Source organism: Semicossyphus pulcher, unplaced genomic scaffold, assembly GCF_022749685.1.
Source record: "Semicossyphus pulcher isolate SPU_LCO1_2020_fin unplaced genomic scaffold, fSemPul1.0.p SCAF_11, whole genome shotgun sequence".
NCBI lineage: Eukaryota > Metazoa > Chordata > Actinopteri > Labriformes > Labridae > Semicossyphus > Semicossyphus pulcher.
The window spans coordinates 6,415,561-6,433,772 of record NW_027211615.1 but is presented as its reverse complement, the minus strand read 5'-3'; the positions used below and the strand labels follow the sequence as shown (position 1 = coordinate 6,433,772).

The 18,212-nt window shown below is 42.3% G+C and overlaps 9 non-coding genes across 9 annotated transcripts; 4 read left to right on the top strand and 5 right to left on the bottom strand.

The window, feature by feature from the left end:
• Nucleotides 1–31: 31 nt before the first annotated feature.
• trnav-cac (transfer RNA valine (anticodon CAC)) lies at nt 32–104 on the bottom strand. The gene has a single exon. It is a non-coding gene; the product is annotated as a tRNA-Val (tRNA).
• A 1,165-nt stretch (nt 105–1,269) lies between these two features.
• trnav-aac (transfer RNA valine (anticodon AAC)) lies at nt 1,270–1,342 on the bottom strand. Its single transcript has one exon. It is a non-coding gene; the product is annotated as a tRNA-Val (tRNA).
• A 213-nt stretch (nt 1,343–1,555) lies between these two features.
• trnav-cac (transfer RNA valine (anticodon CAC)) lies at nt 1,556–1,628 on the bottom strand. The gene has a single exon. It is a non-coding gene; the product is annotated as a tRNA-Val (tRNA).
• A 672-nt stretch (nt 1,629–2,300) lies between these two features.
• On the top strand, nt 2,301–2,372 carry trnad-guc (transfer RNA aspartic acid (anticodon GUC)). The gene has a single exon. It is a non-coding gene; the product is annotated as a tRNA-Asp (tRNA).
• A 1,610-nt stretch (nt 2,373–3,982) lies between these two features.
• Nucleotides 3,983–4,054, top strand: trnad-guc (transfer RNA aspartic acid (anticodon GUC)). The gene has a single exon. It is a non-coding gene; the product is annotated as a tRNA-Asp (tRNA).
• A 769-nt stretch (nt 4,055–4,823) lies between these two features.
• trnad-guc (transfer RNA aspartic acid (anticodon GUC)) lies at nt 4,824–4,895 on the top strand. Its single transcript has one exon. It is a non-coding gene; the product is annotated as a tRNA-Asp (tRNA).
• A 420-nt stretch (nt 4,896–5,315) lies between these two features.
• trnav-aac (transfer RNA valine (anticodon AAC)) lies at nt 5,316–5,388 on the bottom strand. Its single transcript has one exon. It is a non-coding gene; the product is annotated as a tRNA-Val (tRNA).
• Nucleotides 5,389–5,601: 213 nt separating this feature from the next.
• trnav-cac (transfer RNA valine (anticodon CAC)) lies at nt 5,602–5,674 on the bottom strand. Its single transcript has one exon. It is a non-coding gene; the product is annotated as a tRNA-Val (tRNA).
• A 672-nt stretch (nt 5,675–6,346) lies between these two features.
• Nucleotides 6,347–6,418, top strand: trnad-guc (transfer RNA aspartic acid (anticodon GUC)). The gene has a single exon. It is a non-coding gene; the product is annotated as a tRNA-Asp (tRNA).
• Nucleotides 6,419–18,212: the final 11,794 nt, after the last annotated feature.

Genomic DNA, 18,212 nt, shown 5'->3' with positions numbered 1-18,212 from the left:
ATTTGCAATCTGAAAAGGCAACACCGGCAACTGTTTCCGCCCGGTTTCGAACCGGGGACCTTTCGCGTGTGAGGCGAACGTGATGACCACTACACTACGGAAACGGTCAGCTACGAACTGCACACTTGGTTCAAGATTCGTGTCGTGCACTCAATCACTGGTGACTCCCGATGCAGCACCCGGATGACTTCAACTCAGTATTTGGGAATATCAACCGGCTACACTAGCTGCGACTGTGCCAAACATAAAGTGCTTTGCGTAGCGTCCTGCCAGGGTAATGGGACACTGGACCTGCTGTATGCCAGCGTAGAAGGAGTCACACAGCACACGATAGCCCTACCTCCCCTTGGCCGATCAGATCAAAGCTCTGCACCTCTATCAGCCTCTACTCCAGCAGCAGCCTGTGTCGCAAAGGAAACTAATGAGGCTCTGTAGAGGTGCGCTGAAGCACCAAACTGGGACGTGCCAAACCAAAGGTGGGATTTGAAGATCTGGATTGGTTTTGCCAGATGCCCATTACTCGGTCTATGTTGACCTGGACGGGTTAGGTAACACTGTGAGAGTCATGTTCTTTGATTTCCCCATTGCTTTGCAGGTAGATGCTCCCTTGGTTTCCTGGATTGTGGACCGTATGACTGTTTGACCACAATATGTAAGACTGAAAGGGTGCAATCCAGGAAAACTCAGCAAATATGAGCTTTACCGCTGCATGTTCCTGGCAAACACTGGAGCACCGCCATCAGGCCGTTCAAGTGCCGAAACGTCAGACAGCGCAGTCCTCGTTAGTATGGTGGACAGTTTCTCCGCCTGTCACGCGGAAGACCGGGGTTCGATTCCCCGACGGGTAGAGTAAAGTTTTCTACCGGCGGCTGCTTATTCACCAAGAAAGACTGAGGCGTAAAGCTCGTCCTTGTGTCCAGCTGAGGTGAGTGTAGTTTAACCTTCCCTACACCAATTGAGACAGAAAATGAAACCTCGCCTAGAAGAAGTCGGCAAAATACCCTAAGTGAAAGACGATGACAAATAGAGATCGTCAAAGTCAACTTCTTAGTCCCCTTGGCCTTCTGCCTCTTTTGCTCCAAACTTAGATGGATTTCTTCTTGCATATAATCAACGCCCGCTAAAATGCGGCCGGTCAATACTACTAAGACTACAAAAGGTAAGCGGAATACCTCGGACAACAAAACTGTTGTTCTTGGAATACAGATTCTGCATATGAATGGACATATCTGTTTATTCATTTTAGGCAGAAAAAGGAGCAAAGAAAGATGTTTCCGCCTGGTTTCGAACCGGGGACCTTTCGCGTGTTAGGCGAACGTGATAACCACTACACTACGGAAACAGACAAAATAGGGTGTGGGCAAATGCTTGCTGTAATGCGCTTGCTTTCTGAACTCAAAATACTTGAAATGCTGGAAAGCAAGTTATTTTGAGGTGAGTGTCTACCCGCTGATGACTATTCACCAAGAATGACAAAAGTACTAAGCAGCAACAAGCAGCGTATCTTTCTGCACAGACTTCCCTATTTGCAATCTGAAAAGGCAACACCGGCAACTGTTTCCGCCCGGTTTCGAACCGGGGACCTTTCGCGTGTGAGGCGAACGTGATGACCACTACACTACGGAAACGGTCAGCTACGAACTGCACACTTGGTTCAAGATTCGTGTCGTGCACTCAATCACTGGTGACTCCCGATGCAGCACCCGGATGACTTCAACTCAGTATTTGGGAATATCAACCGGCTACACTAGCTGCGACTGTGCCAAACATAAAGTGCTTTGCGTAGCGTCCTGCCAGGGTAATGGGACACTGGACCTGCTGTATGCCAGCGTAGAAGGAGTCACACAGCACACGATAGCCCTACCTCCCCTTGGCCGATCAGATCAAAGCTCTGCACCTCTATCAGCCTCTACTCCAGCAGCAGCCTGTGTCGCAAAGGAAACTAATGAGGCTCTGTAGAGGTGCGCTGAAGCACCAAACTGGGACGTGCCAAACCAAAGGTGGGATTTGAAGATCTGGATTGGTTTTGCCAGATGCCCATTACTCGGTCTATGTTGACCTGGACGGGTTAGGTAACACTGTGAGAGTCATGTTCTTTGATTTCCCCATTGCTTTGCAGGTAGATGCTCCCTTGGTTTCCTGGATTGTGGACCGTATGACTGTTTGACCACAATATGTAAGACTGAAAGGGTGCAATCCAGGAAAACTCAGCAAATATGAGCTTTACCGCTGCATGTTCCTGGCAAACACTGGAGCACCGCCATCAGGCCGTTCAAGTGCCGAAACGTCAGACACCACAGTCCTCGTTAGTATAGTGGACAGTATCTCCGCCTGTCACGCGGAAGACCGGGGTTCGATTCCCCGACGGGGAGAGTAAAGTTTTCTACCGGCGGCTGCTTATTCACCAAGAAAGACTGAGGCGTAAAGCTCGTCCTTGTGTCCAGCTGAGGTGAGTGTAGTTTAACCTTCCCTACACCAATTGAGACAGAAAATGAAACCTCGCCTAGAAGAAGTCGGCAAAATACCCTAAGTGAAAGACGATGACAAATAGAGATCGTCAAAGTCAACTTCTTAGTCCCCTTGGCCTTCTGCCTCTTTTGCTCCAAACTTAGATGGATTTCTTCTTGCATATAATCAACGCCCGCTAAAATGCGGCCGGTCAATACTACTAAGACTACAAAAGGTAAGCGGAATACCTCGGACAACAAAACTGTTGTTCTTGGAATACAGATTCTGCATATGAATGGACATATCTGTTTATTCATTTTAGGCAGAAAAAGGAGCAAAGAAAGATGTTTCCGCCCGGTTTCTGGGACGTGCCTGGGACGTGCCAAACCAAAGGTGGGATTTGAAGATCTGGATTGGTTTTGCCAGATGCCCATTACTCGGTCTATGTTGACCTGGACGGGTTAGGTAACACTGTGAGAGTCATGTTCTTTGATTTCCCCATTGCTTTGCAGGTAGATGCTCCCTTGGTTTCCTGGATTGTGGACCGTATGACTGTTTGACCACAATATGTAAGACTGAAAGGGTGCAATCCAGGAAAACTCAGCAAATATGAGCTTTACCGCTGCATGTTCCTGGCAAACACTGGAGCACCGCCATCAGGCCGTTCAAGTGCCGAAACGTCAGACAGCGCAGTCCTCGTTAGTATGGTGGACAGTTTCTCCGCCTGTCACGCGGAAGACCGGGGTTCGATTCCCCGACGGGTAGAGTAAAGTTTTCTACCGGCGGCTGCTTATTCACCAAGAAAGACTGAGGCGTAAAGCTCGTCCTTGTGTCCAGCTGAGGTGAGTGTAGTTTAACCTTCCCTACACCAATTGAGACAGAAAATGAAACCTCGCCTAGAAGAAGTCGGCAAAATACCCTAAGTGAAAGACGATGACAAATAGAGATCGTCAAAGTCAACTTCTTAGTCCCCTTGGCCTTCTGCCTCTTTTGCTCCAAACTTAGATGGATTTCTTCTTGCATATAATCAACGCCCGCTAAAATGCAGCCGGTCAATACTACTAAGACTACAAAAGGTAAGCGGAATACCTCGGACAACAAAACTGTTGTTCTTGGAATACAGATTCTGCATATGAATGGACATATCTGTTTATTCATTTTAGGCAGAAAAAGGAGCAAAGAAAGATGTTTCCGCCCGGTTTCTGGGACGTGCCTGGGACGTGCCAAACCAAAGGTGGGATTTGAAGATCTGGATTGGTTTTGCCAGATGCCCATTACTCGGTCTATGTTGACCTGGACGGGTTAGGTAACACTGTGAGAGTCATGTTCTTTGATTTCCCCATTGCTTTGCAGGTAGATGCTCCCTTGGTTTCCTGGATCGTGGACCGTATGACTGTTTGACCACAATATGTAAGACTGAAAGGGTGCAATCCAGGAAAACTCAGCAAATATGAGCTTTACCGCTGCATGTTCCTGGCAAACACTGGAGCACCGCCATCAGGCCGTTCAAGTGCCGAAACGTCAGACACCGCAGTCCTCGTTAGTATAGTGGACAGTATCTCCGCCTGTCACGCGGAAGACCGGGGTTCGATTCCCCGACGGGGAGAGTAAAGTTTTCTACCGGCGGCTGCTTATTCACCAAGAAAGACTGAGGCGTAAAGCTCGTCCTTGTGTCCAGCTGAGGTGAGTGTAGTTTAACCTTCCCTACACCAATTGAGACAGAAAATGAAACCTCGCCTAGAAGAAGTCGGCAAAATACCCTAAGTGAAAGACGATGACAAATAGAGATCGTCAAAGTCAACTTCTTAGTCCCCTTGGCCTTCTGCCTCTTTTGCTCCAAACTTAGATGGATTTCTTCTTGCATATAATCAACGCCCGCTAAAATGCGGCCGGTCAATACTACTAAGACTACAAAAGGTAAGCGGAATACCTCGGACAACAAAACTGTTGTTCTTGGAATACAGATTCTGCATATGAATGGACATATCTGTTTATTCATTTTAGGCAGAAAAAGGAGCAAAGAAAGATGTTTCCGCCCGGTTTCTGGGACGTGCCTGGGACGTGCCAAACCAAAGGTGGGATTTGAAGATCTGGATTGGTTTTGCCAGATGCCCATTACTCGGCCTATGTTGACCTGGACGGGTTAGGTAACACTGTGAGAGTCATGTTCTTTGATTTCCCCATTGCTTTGCAGGTAGATGCTCCCTTGGTTTCCTGGATTGTGGACCGTATGACTGTTTGACCACAGTATGTAAGACTGAAAGGGTGCAATCCAGGAAAACTCAGCAAATATGAGCTTTACCGCTGCATGTTCCTGGCAAACACTGGAGCACCGCCATCAGGCCGTTCAAGTGCCGAAATGTCAGACACCGCAGTCCTCGTTAGTATAGTGGACAGTATCTCCGCCTGTCACGCGGAAGACCGGGGTTCGATTCCCCGACGGGGAGAGTAAAGTTTTCTACCGGCGGCTGCTTATTCACCAAGAAAGACTGAGGCATAAAGCTCGTCCTTGTGTCCAGCTGAGGTGAGTGTAGTTCAACCTTCCCCACACCAATTGAGACAGAAAATGAAATTGGCCTGGAAGAAGTCGGCAAAATACCCTAAGTGAAAGACGATGAGAAATAGAGGTCGTCAAAGTCAACTTCTCAGTCCCCTTGGCCTTCTGCCTCTTTTGCTCCAAACTTAGATTGATTTCTTCTCGCATATAATCAACGCCCGCTAAAATGCGTCCGGTCAATACTACTCAGACTACAAGAGGTAAGCGGAATACCTCTGACAACACAACTGTTGTCCTTGGAATACAGATTCTGCATATGAATGGACATATCTGTTTATTCATTTTAGGCAGAAAAAGGAGCAAAGAAAGATGTTTCCGCCCGGTTTCGGACCGGGGACCTTTCGCGTGTTAGGCGAACGTGATAACCACTACACTACGGAAACAGACAAAATAGAGTGTGGGCAAATGCTTGCTGTAATGCGCTTGCTTTCTGAACTCAAAATACTTGAAATGCTGGAAAACAAGTTATTTTGAGGTGAGTGTCTACCCGCTGATGACTATTCACCAAGAATGACAAAAGTACTAAGCAGCAACAAGAAGCGTATCTTTCTGCACAAACTTCCCTATTTGCAATCTGAAAAGGCAACACCGGCAACTGTTTCCGCCCGGTTTCGAACCGGGGACCTTTCGCGTGTGAGGCGAACGTGATGACCACTACACTACGGAAACGGTCAGCTACGAACTGCACACTTGGTTCAAGATTCTTGTCGTGCACTCAATCACTGGTGACTCCCGATGCAGCACCCGGATGACTTCAACTCAGTATTTGGGAATATCAACCGGTTACACTAGCTGCGACTGTGCCCAACATAAAGTGCTTTGCGTAGCGTCCTGCCAGGGTAATAGGACACTGGACCTGCCGTATGCCAGCGTAGAAGGAGTCACACAGCACACGATAGCCCTACCTCCCCTTGGCCGATCAGATCAAAGCTCTGCACCTCTATCAGCCTCTACTCCAGCAGCAGCCTGTGTCGCAAAGGAAACTAATGAGGCTCTGTAGAGGTGCGCTGAAGCACCAAACTGGGACGTGCCAAACCAAAGGTGGGATTTGAAGATCTGGATTGGTTTTGCCAGATGCCCATTACTCGGTCTATGTTGACCTGGACGGGTTAGGTAACACTGTGAGAGTCATGTTCTTTGATTTCCCCATTGCTTTGCAGGTAGATGCTCCCTTGGTTTCCTGGATCGTGGACCGTATGACTGTTTGACCACAATATGTAAGACTGAAAGGGTGCAATCCAGGAAAACTCAGCAAATATGAGCTTTACCGCTGCATGTTCCTGGCAAACACTGGAGCACCGCCATCAGGCCGTTCAAGTGCCGAAACGTCAGACACTGCAGTCCTCGTTAGTATAGTGGACAGTATCTCCGCCTGTCATGCGGAAGACCGGGGTTCGATTCCCCGACGGGGAGAGTAAAGTTTTCTACCGGCGGCTGCTTATTCACCAAGAAAGACTGAGGCGTAAAGCTCGTCCTTGTGTCCAGCTGAGGTGAGTGTAGTTTAACCTTCCCTACACCAGTTGAGACAGAAAATGAAACCTCGCCTAGAAGAAGTCGGCAAAATACCCTAAGTGAAAGACGATGACAAATAGAGATCGTCAAAGTCAACTTCTTAGTCCCCTTGGCCTTCTGCCTCTTTTGCTCCAAACTTAGATGGATTTCTTCTTGCATATAATCAACGCCCGCTAAAATGCGGCCGGTCAATACTACTGGGGTTGATACATGTTGATTAAACTGAATGTGTTAGTTTAAAAAAAAATCCAATAACTTCTTAAACATCTTATTTGAGTGCTCTCGGCAGTGGTGGTGGAAAAATCTAAAAGTTATGACTTTGACACAGATTTGTCTTTTGATTTTTTTTATCATAATGATAAAAGACTTTTGCAAAGCGGTCAGAGCAGCACAGAGACGCAACGTTTCTTCTTTTAAAATTTGTAACCGCTCAAACACGCGTGAGATGGGCTGAATAAATGAGGAAGTCGAATTAGGGTTTTTTGTATTCTCGATGGAGGAGACAGAGCGAAACTCTGAGTTTCCTGAAGAAAACCTGCTCCCAACCAGGTTAGGTTCATAGAGTCTGTTACTATGGTAACTGACCCAGAGTTTAAGTTACCTCTCTCTGTGAAACAGGCTAGAGTTACCCCTCTTTCTCTGGTTTGAGTTACCTCCCTTTGTGAAACGGAAAACTCAGAGTTTCCCTCATTTCAGGGTTAACAGACTCAGAGTTTTCAATAAACCTGCTTTGTGAAACGGACCCCAGATTCTCTGTCGCCAGCATCATCAGGACATTCAGAGAAGAGAACAGGTAATATTTTCTTGCTGTACAACATTTGAAATGTTCATTAAAATACTATTTTTACTGGCTGTATACATTTATAAGTGCATTTTCCCCTTTGTAGAATCGAAAGACGACCAAATGAGGGTGGAAGGACTGCTCTTTTCTCCCAACTACAAGAAGCAATCATTGTTGACATGGTCCTTCAAAATAATGCCATCCGACTCCGTGAAATTCAGCAGAGAGTGATTGAAGACAATGTCAACTTTGATGGAATCAACAGTGTGTCTCTGTCAACTATTGACCGTGTCCTCCACCTCGCAACAGACTTAGCATGAAAGAAGTGTACAGAGTACCCTTTGAGCGCAACTCTGCAAGAGTCAAAGATCTAAGATATCAGGATGTGCAAGTAAGTGTAACCTACACACACTTTCAGTACTGATGCTTCCAGTACAATTCTATGCTCATAGGCCTACTGTTGTTACTGTAGGCTAGTAGTTGCAGTTGCTACTTTTACAGTACTGTAAACTATATTGTAATGTACATAAATCTGGAGTGCATATACTGTAAATGCACTATTGCAGAAGTCTGTCTTTTTGTATCACTTACTGTACTAAACTATTTTCTAGAGTGTTTGAACTGGATTCCATGGAAAGCCCCCATGAATACATTTTCATAGATGAAGCAGGGTTCAATCTGGCGAAAAGGAGGCAGAGAGGCAGGAACATAATTGGTCAATGTGCCTTTGTGGAAGTCACTGGCCAGCGTGGTGGCAATGTCGCCCTTTGTGCAGCCATAAGTAACTGGGGGGTTCTCCACCGTCATGCAAACCTGGGGCCATATAACACTGAACATCTCCTTACATTTCTGGGTGGTCTACAGGATATTATGGCTGCGCGTGAGCAGCTGGATCAGCAAGCAGTTCATACTGTATATGTCATAGTTTGGGACAATGTGAGCTTTCACCATGCTGTCCTGATACGAGTGGTTCACCAACAACCAGGGCTTCATAAAGGTTTTCCTTCCACCTTACAGCCCCTTCCTGAATCCAACAGAGGAGTTTTTCTCTGCGTGGCGGTGGAAGGTCTATTCTGATCACAGCCGTTAGCGTTCTTTTAAAGCTTGTATTTCTATATTTTTGTTCCTTTTTTTTGTCTGCAGGTTTGTTAGAAGCTACGCACACAACTCTCCTCCACAGCTTCTCTTTATCAGTGACTCTAACAAATAATTCTCGTAACAATGCTAACCTCCATTTATAGAGATGTTCTTCCAATCAGAACTTAGTTACGAACACTATCTGTATTTTTGGGCTGTTTCTGCAGAAATTAGAATAAAAAGCTCATCTGAGTTTGTGTTTGATGAATCTCTGCTGTCTCACAGTTTGGACATTAAGTGTAAATGCCCTTGCATAATAACCTATGTTCATGATAAATTCATCAGTGATTCACAATTGATTTGACCATAATTTAAATAAATAAATAAATAGATGAATAGTTAATTAATTTGATGTGAAGTTAAAATCTAAATCTGATGTGGTTATATTTGTATCATACAGTACAGGATAATAGTGAGTGCATTGGTCTATTGTTTATGTTTCTGTATAGGAGCTAAAGTTTTCTCTGTTACCACTACGACCTAATTAGTAGATGCACTGGACATTGACAACATGAACAGGTGTCGTATATGAGGCTCTGCTACACTGAAATCGAGGTCACATTTATCTACGTCTGAACTCAAAGCAGACGGTCAAAAGGACCTTATTAAGGATTATTCAGGATTCTGCGACCTCTTTTCACGACAAGCGGCCAACGAGGTATTTTTGTTTCACTGTTTTTGTCTTTGTTTTATCTTTATAAATGTCATTTTGTCCATGATTTGTTTCATGCTAGGTCATGTGCTGTATAAGCTGGTGATGCGTTTGTATTGTGTTTATTCAATTACAGTTCTCACAGCATGATGAAGGCGTGATGATATTACAAAGGTGGATTCTTTAAAGAAACATGCCCAAGAAATAAACGCCCGTTTTTAAAGAACCGACCTGTGACTGTGTGTGGTGAACAGAGCTACATTAGGTCCTGTAAATGGATGGATGGATAGATAATGATGTTGTTAGCATCTTCTGTTGATCACTGATGAACCTTTTGTCCCATCTCTGACTGTCTGACATGTTGAAACAGATACATTTCCCTCAATGCAGGAAGTTTATCTTCTCTTCTTTTCTACACTCCTCGTTTCCTGAGTTAAAGTGCGCACACATTTATTACCTTTAAAAATATGAACTTTTTGAGCTTAAAGTTTTTGGACCAACAGCATCAAGAAGAGAAGAGGAGCTGCAGGAGGAGCTGCAGGAGGAGGTGCTGGACGTGTGTCCTCAGCTCTCTCAGGTTCTCCTCCATGTCTCTTCTCGCCTGCAGCTGCTGATTTTTTATCTGTTTTCTCGTTTATATTTGTTCTGTCCTTTTTTCTTTTATTTATTTCGTTTATTTAATATTTTACTTTTTTATTTTTATTTTAACTTCGAGTAGTTTGTTGCCTTCAGAGAGTGAGTATCAGATTGATTCCCTCACAGTGTCTGTGCTTCGTCCTCTCTTCAGTTCGACTCATGAAAATAAAACTGTTCTGTCACTAATGAGAAACACAATCAGTTTGTTTTGTCCTTTACAGTAAACAACAGAAATAATCTGTTGACCTTAAGAAGGGGATCGTACATAAAAATAAACAATTCGTAGATTTGTAGTTTACCGCCTCACCTGCCCATGTGAATGTTTTTACATAGGACGCACCAAGAGGTGCCTTAAAGACAGAGTGGTTGAACATGAATACGCCATAAGAACTCACAATGAGGACGACCCCATGGCACGCCATTTTCAATACTGCCACCACAGCAACGACAGTCGACTGTACGTGGAAGGGATCGAGCAGGTGGAACAATCCATCAGAGGTGGTGGCTGTCTTAATAAATGACTTCAGCGCGAGACTTAAATCTGATGCTATGATTACCCAGGCCTTAATGAGGAGATCGACTTCAGGGGTCCGTTTCACAAAGCAGGTTCAACAAACTCTGAGTCTAACCCTGAATTCTGAGTTGATCTACTCTGAGATAGGAAACTCTGAATTTTCGGTTCCGGAACAGCTGATCAGAGTTAGTTCAATCAACTCTGAGTAGGTTTTGCCGGAGTTAAGTGCGTGCACGCTGACTGTAAAAAGCCAGCATTAATGGAGCCCCAACACCACGATTCACCATGGTAACGGTACACAAAAAGAGGTCCTCCTACGTCACACCAGTGGAGCTCGAAATCCTCGTGCGGACGTTCAGCGAATACGAGCATGTTTTTAGAAAAATAAAGTAACACGGCTGCAGCTGCAAAAGAGAGAGAAGCGGCGTGGGAAGAAACTGCTGCTCGAGTAAATCTGCAAGTTTGAACTGGTCTATTTATTTAATACTTAATCACGACCGGAAGCTAAAATTTGTATTAATTTAGGAGCAATCCAGCGGGAGAAAAAAACGTACATGGAAGCAGTTAAAAATGAAATACCAGAACATCATTGAAAGGTGCGGCTCAGGCAGGACAGGCTCATGGCTGAACCTCACTTCAATCATATTTTAAATATTAAACTAATGAAATATCATTCAGTGGCTGTTTTAATGTGCATTAGCTTTCCCCCTAACATACATTATAATTCATGTTGATTAAACTGAATGTGTTAGTTTAAAAAAAAAAAATCCAATAACTTACGGTGTCTTATTTGAGCGCTCTCGGCAGTGGTGGTGGAAAATCTAAAAATGATGACTTTGACACAGATTTGTCTTTTGATTTTTTTTATCATAATTATAAAAGACTTTTGCAAAGCGGTCAGAGCAGCACAGAGACGCAACGTTTCTTCTTTTAATTCGGTAACCGCTTAAACACACGCGTGAGACGGGCTGAATGAATGAGGAAGTCGAATGAGGGTTTTATATTCTAGAGGGAGGAGACAAAGCGAAACTCTGAGTTTCCTGAAGAAAACCTGCTCGCGACCAGGTTAGGTTCACAGACTCAGTTACCATAGTAACCAACTCAGAGTTAAACTTACCTCTCTTTCTGAAACGGCAAACCCGAGGTTTCCCTCATTTCAGGGTTAACAAACTCTGGGTTTTCACTAAACCCGCTTTCTGAAACGGACCCCAGGCCTTTTCTATGAAATATCCAGGTCCACACAACTCGCCCTTATGCATTTATTTTGTTTGTTTGTTGTTTACTATATCATAGATTTTTGATTTATATACCAGTTATATATCCATTGTGGTACATGTATTTAACATTTAACAACCTCACCGAACATTCTGTTTCATGACTCTTTGTAGCCACGCTCTGAGGAAGACCCGACGAGGGTCCAAACCGGTCGGCGTTTACTCCTGTAATATTGATGTTTATGATTTAATAAAGGCATCTTAAACTAAATCCTGGTCTCGGTGCGAGAGTGCCTGAAGAAAGCTCAGTGGCTTCCCTCCTTCGACAGTTTATTTTAAAGTTGTATGTTTCTTTAAGACTTTGTTTTGCTTTGAGTTTTTGCATGAACAAAAAATAAAAGTTTAAATCTTCAAAAGAGAACTTTTTAGCAGTGTTGTAGCTTGTTGCTAATGCTAACATATGTCAAATATGTCTGAAGTATCAAACGATATGAAGCTCGAATAAATACGTTTCAACAATAAATGTTGACATGGTTTTCTTAGTGTATGACCTTGACTTAAAGCTCCTGTTAAAAGCACACACGTTGTGTGTGTTATAGCGCCCCCTGTGGACAAAGGCGTTTCATCCACTCTGAATCTTTATGTTTCTGCATGCAGTTACTGTAATAAAGAGGGTCTAAGATAATTTGAAGATCTCAGGAAACTTTATAATTTACCACCAAACTCCTTCGTTTATTTGCAGCTGAGTTCAGTTATTGGAGTTGAATTGAAAGTCTCTTGTAAAGAATGCAAATGAATATGAGTAGCCTGATTGGAACGAAGTTACTGCTAAAACACAGTGTAAGCTGAAGTAGTTAAAGGTAACGCTATAGGTGGTGATGTGATTGCATCAGGTCGCATAATCTCTTGATTAATGTTCCCCCATCCTCCCATCAAATTAAGTGAGCCGTTTGAAGGAATCAGTAACCTCGTTTTGTCCTGTTTGTTTCCCGAAGCAGGTGACTGGGAAGTTAAGAGACAAAAGTGGGATAAGAACGAACATATTGTCATACTGTCACACTGTCAAATGTCATGAAAGTTAAAAAATGGAACTTGAGAGAACTGAACACAACTTGTATGTACTTATATTTTCAAAATAATAAGAAAAGATACGATAAAATAAGATAAAACTTTATTTTTCCCAAAGGACATTATAGAGCCAGATTCCTCCAAAATACAGTACAGAATTAGAGAAATACAAGAACAACTCAAATATAAGTGAACACAGAAAATATGACGTGTATGGGTTAATGCAAAAATGAAAACTGTAGAATAACAAAAGTACAATAAGTAATCTACAAAAGTAATGGTGGCAATAGAGAAACATATTCATTACAGACCTGAAATACACTGCCTGGCCAGAAAAGACTCACACACTCTAATATTTCATTGGATCGCCTTTAGCTTTGATTGAGCATGTATTCAAGGTGGCATCGTGTCACAACATTTATTGCTGTCCAGAGTTGCATTAGTTTATCGCCAGGTTTGTATTGATGACGCGAGAGTCGCGCAACTGCACATCCCATTCAGTTTATTCAGGTAGTCAGCCGACCTCATTTTTCGGGCACATAACGAACCTCGACCTGACCAACTGTAGCAACCCCAGATCATAACCCTGCCCCACAGGCGTGTAAGGTAGACACAAGGCATGATGGGTGCATCACTTCATCTGCCTCTCTTCTTACCCTGATGCGTCCATCACTCTGGAACAGGGTCAATCTGGACTCATCAGACCACATGACCTTTTTCTGTTGCTCCAGAGTCCAATCTTTATGCTCCCTAGCAAACTGAAGTCTTGTCTTCAGATTAGCCTCACTGATGAGTTTTCTTAAGGCCTCACAGCTGTTAGTACCAATCCCTTGAGTTCTTTTCACATAGTGTGTGTGGAAATGCTCTTACTGTCACTATTAAACACAGCCTTGAGTTCTACTGTAGATTTTTTATGATTTGATTTCACCAAACCTTTAAGTGTTCTCCGATCACGATCATTCAAGACTTTTTTCCTGCCACATTTCTTCTTTGTAGATGATGGTTCACCTCTGTCCTTCCAGGTTTTAATAATGCGTTGGACAGTTCTTAACCCAGTTTTAGTAGCTTCAGCATCTCCTTGCTTGATGCGGGACGATAATTTGACCCTTCTGAAACAGAGTCACATCTTTTCCAAGATCACAGGAGATGTCTTCTGACATGGTTGTTTAAGGAATGAGAAGCTACTCACTGCATCAGTTAGGGTTCAATAACTTGTTGCCTGCTGAAACATGAAACATATTAACCATTGCAGTCATTTTCCAATGGAAGGCTCTTACCTGTTTGCTTAGTTAAATCCAGGTGGTGACTTTTTTTTTGGCAGGCAGGGAATGAGGCCAATCATTCAAAACTGGCCTCATTATTGAATGAACTCAAATGACTGTAAACTTCTCGGCGGGACGACCAAACTTTATTACACTTTATATCTTGTTTAGCTTTGTCTGTTTAGCCATACCTGCAAAAAGGTGTTTATCTAGTTGCAGAAGTTAGATGTGGTACAAGTTAGTGCCACAACATGAAAAGACATTATGTGACAGTTAGATAGTTAACTGAATTGAAATGCATATGGAGTGTGTCACAGCACAAAGGGCCGTTGTTAACCCCCACAAGGGGTACATCACAACTTTCTTGTTTGAATGTTATTCTCTAAATCAGCATCTACGTTAGGATCTATTTTAATTGTAGGTCTGAACAACAAAAACACCACAAACGACTTCTTCACTTACCAAAGAGACTTTTCATGACCTGTTATTTGTCCCTTTTGTTATAGATTCAGTTAAAATCAAATAGAACAGAGCGTGTCATCGGGAAACATCCTTTGCATTCAGTCGCACCTGAATCTGATCCTTCCTGAGTGACTTGTATCATTTTAATTCTCCCTGAAACATTTAACATAATAAATCATTCCAAGTGTTCAGAAGACACTAATCTGAATCTGGGTGATCAAATTAATAATTATTCATCAGAAGCTTAATAACTGGAGACACAAATAATGAATAAATAATAAAAAGGAATCCTGCTAATACAGGACATGTCCTCTCTCTTTGCATGGCTTCCTTGCATCTCGTCATGTCTCCTGTGTGGAACTAAGACATGAGGAAAAGAACAAGTGAGGGTTCCCATGTAATCAAACCCTAAACCATATTGAACCATTGTATGTAAACATCTCCACCATATCCCTCCAGTGTGACAGTAGAGACATTTTGCCAGCAGATGGAGCAATTTTCATTTTTATCAATGAGTTGGAGAAGAGCTTTACATACAGCACGTCATGACTGTTTTGTATTCAGATTTTATTTTCTGATTATTTTCAGATTGAACTGTTTCTTTCAGGACATTAACACATGTTAAAGCAGTCACCTCCATTCCTCTCCAGCATTCTACACAGACACGGTGGGTTAACAGCTATCACAGTATACCATATTATTTTGTATGTAAGACATTATTGTGCAAACTGCTTTATAAGATGATTTTAATTGTCAGAGAATGGCTTAATTATCGTTGGAAGGAAAAACTACCTTTATGCTTGCACCCACAATACACAGGACTTCAATGTATCTGGATTTAAGCCTAAAAAACTCGACAAAACTTTTATTATTTTATTTAAAAGAGACCATGTACAGTTTAAAACATAAATGTCACCATTTGATGCACCGTACCAGATTATAGCTTTAAGCTAATGCGCATCTGTGGTCCCTTGGCAGGTCAACACGAGACAAAAAACAGGACAATAACAAACAGCACAGGGTAAAGCATATGAAAAAGTTACACAAAAAAACAAAACAAAGCTACACACAGAGTAGCACATCTTAAATGTATGCTTGTCAGATAAAAGCAAGCCATGAAGGTGATAAGATGGAATTCAAGGTCAGTACAGAGCTGAGCAGCTTTTAACAGACTTTTTAAGTTGGTTTTAAAGATAATGATAGAGCTGCAGCTCCTCACATCATCAGGCAGGGTGTTCCACTAAGTTGTGGCTCTTACTGAAAAAGCTGATTACCCAAAAGCAGAGCGGCGAAATGGTACGGACAAAACACCCTTTAAACACGTTATTTCCCAGACTTACAGCGTGCCATATATAGAGAACAGGACGCTCCTGGACAAACAGGAGGAGATCCAGGAGGTGATGCAGCTGGATGAGTGGAAGCCTGCTGAAGAAATCTTTACTACAGTGGAAGGTTTAAATGACAGGGCCAGCTAACAGATCATAGTGGTAATATATAACATTGTAAGAAATAGACACTAATGGTGTCAAATAAGAGCTAAGTACATTTTAACACTCCATTGTTTGCTATTTTTTAGATTATATATTGTGTGAAGAAGTTATAGGTGGCTGTTCTTGCCTTTGCTTTTCTTATTTTGGGTGCTCCTTCATCCCGTCTGTATCCTTTTTTATCAGGTACTGTAAGACTTAAGGTGGTGATACACATATCAACTTTTACATCAACGTCATCAGACAATGTCAATCTATATTGACTGTCCACTTTTACATTGAAAACGGAAATGTAAAACCTCCTCTGATCTGGAAATGTCACATCAGCAGCGACCTCCTGTGGTCAACTTACAGAATTACATCAGAAATGCTCCAATCACAGCCCAGATTTGGGGTCATGTGATCTCTCTGGCTTGAAACTTTTTCTGAACAAAAACACATTTAAGATGGTTTATTGCTGTGAAGTTTGTCAGTGAGCAGATTTGTATTAGATCGTTTGAGCTCTCATCAAGTTGCTTGTTGATGTTTACATTGTCTGTTGATGTTGATGTAAAAGTTGGTACGTGTATCACCACCATTAGACTTACCAAATTCTGTTGATTGGTTCAAAGTTTAAGCAACTACAACAACCAGCTTTTAAATGTTCGTCATTAACTTCCCAGGGATAGTTACAGCAGTACACCGTCGCTGAATTCAAATTCATTTAAAGACTCATTCAGTCACTCCTTTCACTCCTGTTTAAGTTTAATAAGGCTTTTAAATTAAAATATTTTTTATTTATAGATTGCAAATCAAGTTATCTCATGATACTACACATGTAAAGCAGGTCTAGAACGCACTGAAACAATGATCAGAAAAACACTTTCTAACTCAAGCTAAGAATGGTTTGATTGAAAGTCATAAAGAAGGGTCAGTTTGAAGTTCCAAATTCATCTAATCTGCATATAATCAAAACAAAAACCAGAGTCAGGAAAATTCCTCCACAGAGAGAACTCCACACAGAAGGACCTTGAGTGGCTGCAGAAGTCATTGAATGGGATTTCTCTGTAAATGAATTTAAACTTTGAGAGGATATTGCAGAAGAGGAGAAGAAGCCATTTGTGCTTCTTTGCAGTTAAGAGGAGGATTCAGAGTTGACCTCTGACCTTAACCTCTGCTGCCTTGGTGAATTCAGGCAAAGTGTTTCCAAGGATGTCTGACCTGACATCTAAGAGGACAAGACTGCAGGAGTCTTCAAAATGGCACTTGAAATCTGAAGTTGAAGCGTTCTACAGTATATTAACATGGGAGCTGTATAGTCAAAAGTCCTTTGAACCTGCTATGTTATAATTCAAGCCCTCTGTGAGATGCTCTTTGGGCCTGCCTGTGACAATGTGCCACATGTAGCACCGAAATCCTGCATCATGCCATGGCTGAGGAAGCTGTCCCTAGGAAGGTAAAGTGGTTCCTTCATATGCCACTAGAACTGGCTGAATTGTATCTTCTCGAGAGGCTCTTCAGGCGCCAAGCACCCTCATCCTGCTTGATGCTGTGGCTGAGGGACATTTTCATGCATATCAGAATTGTAGTACATGTACTTGTTGAGACATAAATAAAGACACTCTCTGGCAGCTTCACTGACAATGTACTGTTTTCAAAGTGTTTACATAGGTACAAAGTGTCTTAGTTTACAATATTTTCACATTAATGCACATTTTCTTTCTTTACATTTCTTTCATGATGTCAATATAACAACAAATGTGCTGTTGCAACAACTGAATTTCCCTTCTGGGGATCAATAAAGTGCTATCTTATTATTTTCAGCTTTTGTTTCACTGTTCTTTTACAGGTAATTAAACGTACAGTACAGTAAAAGTACATAATTTACATTTTCCACGTTTTCTCTAGCAGCTGTTATATTCATTTTCTCCTGTCTCAAACGATAGCTTTATAAATAAACACTATAATGTATAAATAAAAAACTACACAAATAAAGATATAAAGATATTAAGACTTAAAGGGATCAGGAACCTTTAAGGATATGAGGAACTTTTAAATAGATGAGGAACCTTAAAAGGAACAAGGAATCTTTAAAGTGATGAGGAACCTTAAATGGAATGAGGAGCCTTTAAAGGGACTAGAACCTTTAAGGGGATCAGGAACCTTTAAAGTGACAAGGAACCTTCATTGGAATGAAGAACCTTTTAAATGGATCAGCAAGAGAATATTTCAACAGCTAGCTAGCTAATAGTACTGGACATATTTCTCTTTCTCACTAGTAGTGGATGTCAAGGTAACCTTTACCTCATGTTCAAATAACAAGATATCAAATATTTCCATCCATCCATTATCTACACCGTTTTTCCTTTTCAGGGTTGCGGGGGACTGAAGCCTATCCCTGCTGTCATTGGGCGAGAGGCGGGTTACATCTGGACAGGTCACCAGTCAATCACAGGGCTGACACATAGATACAGACAACCTTTCATGCTCACATTCACACCGA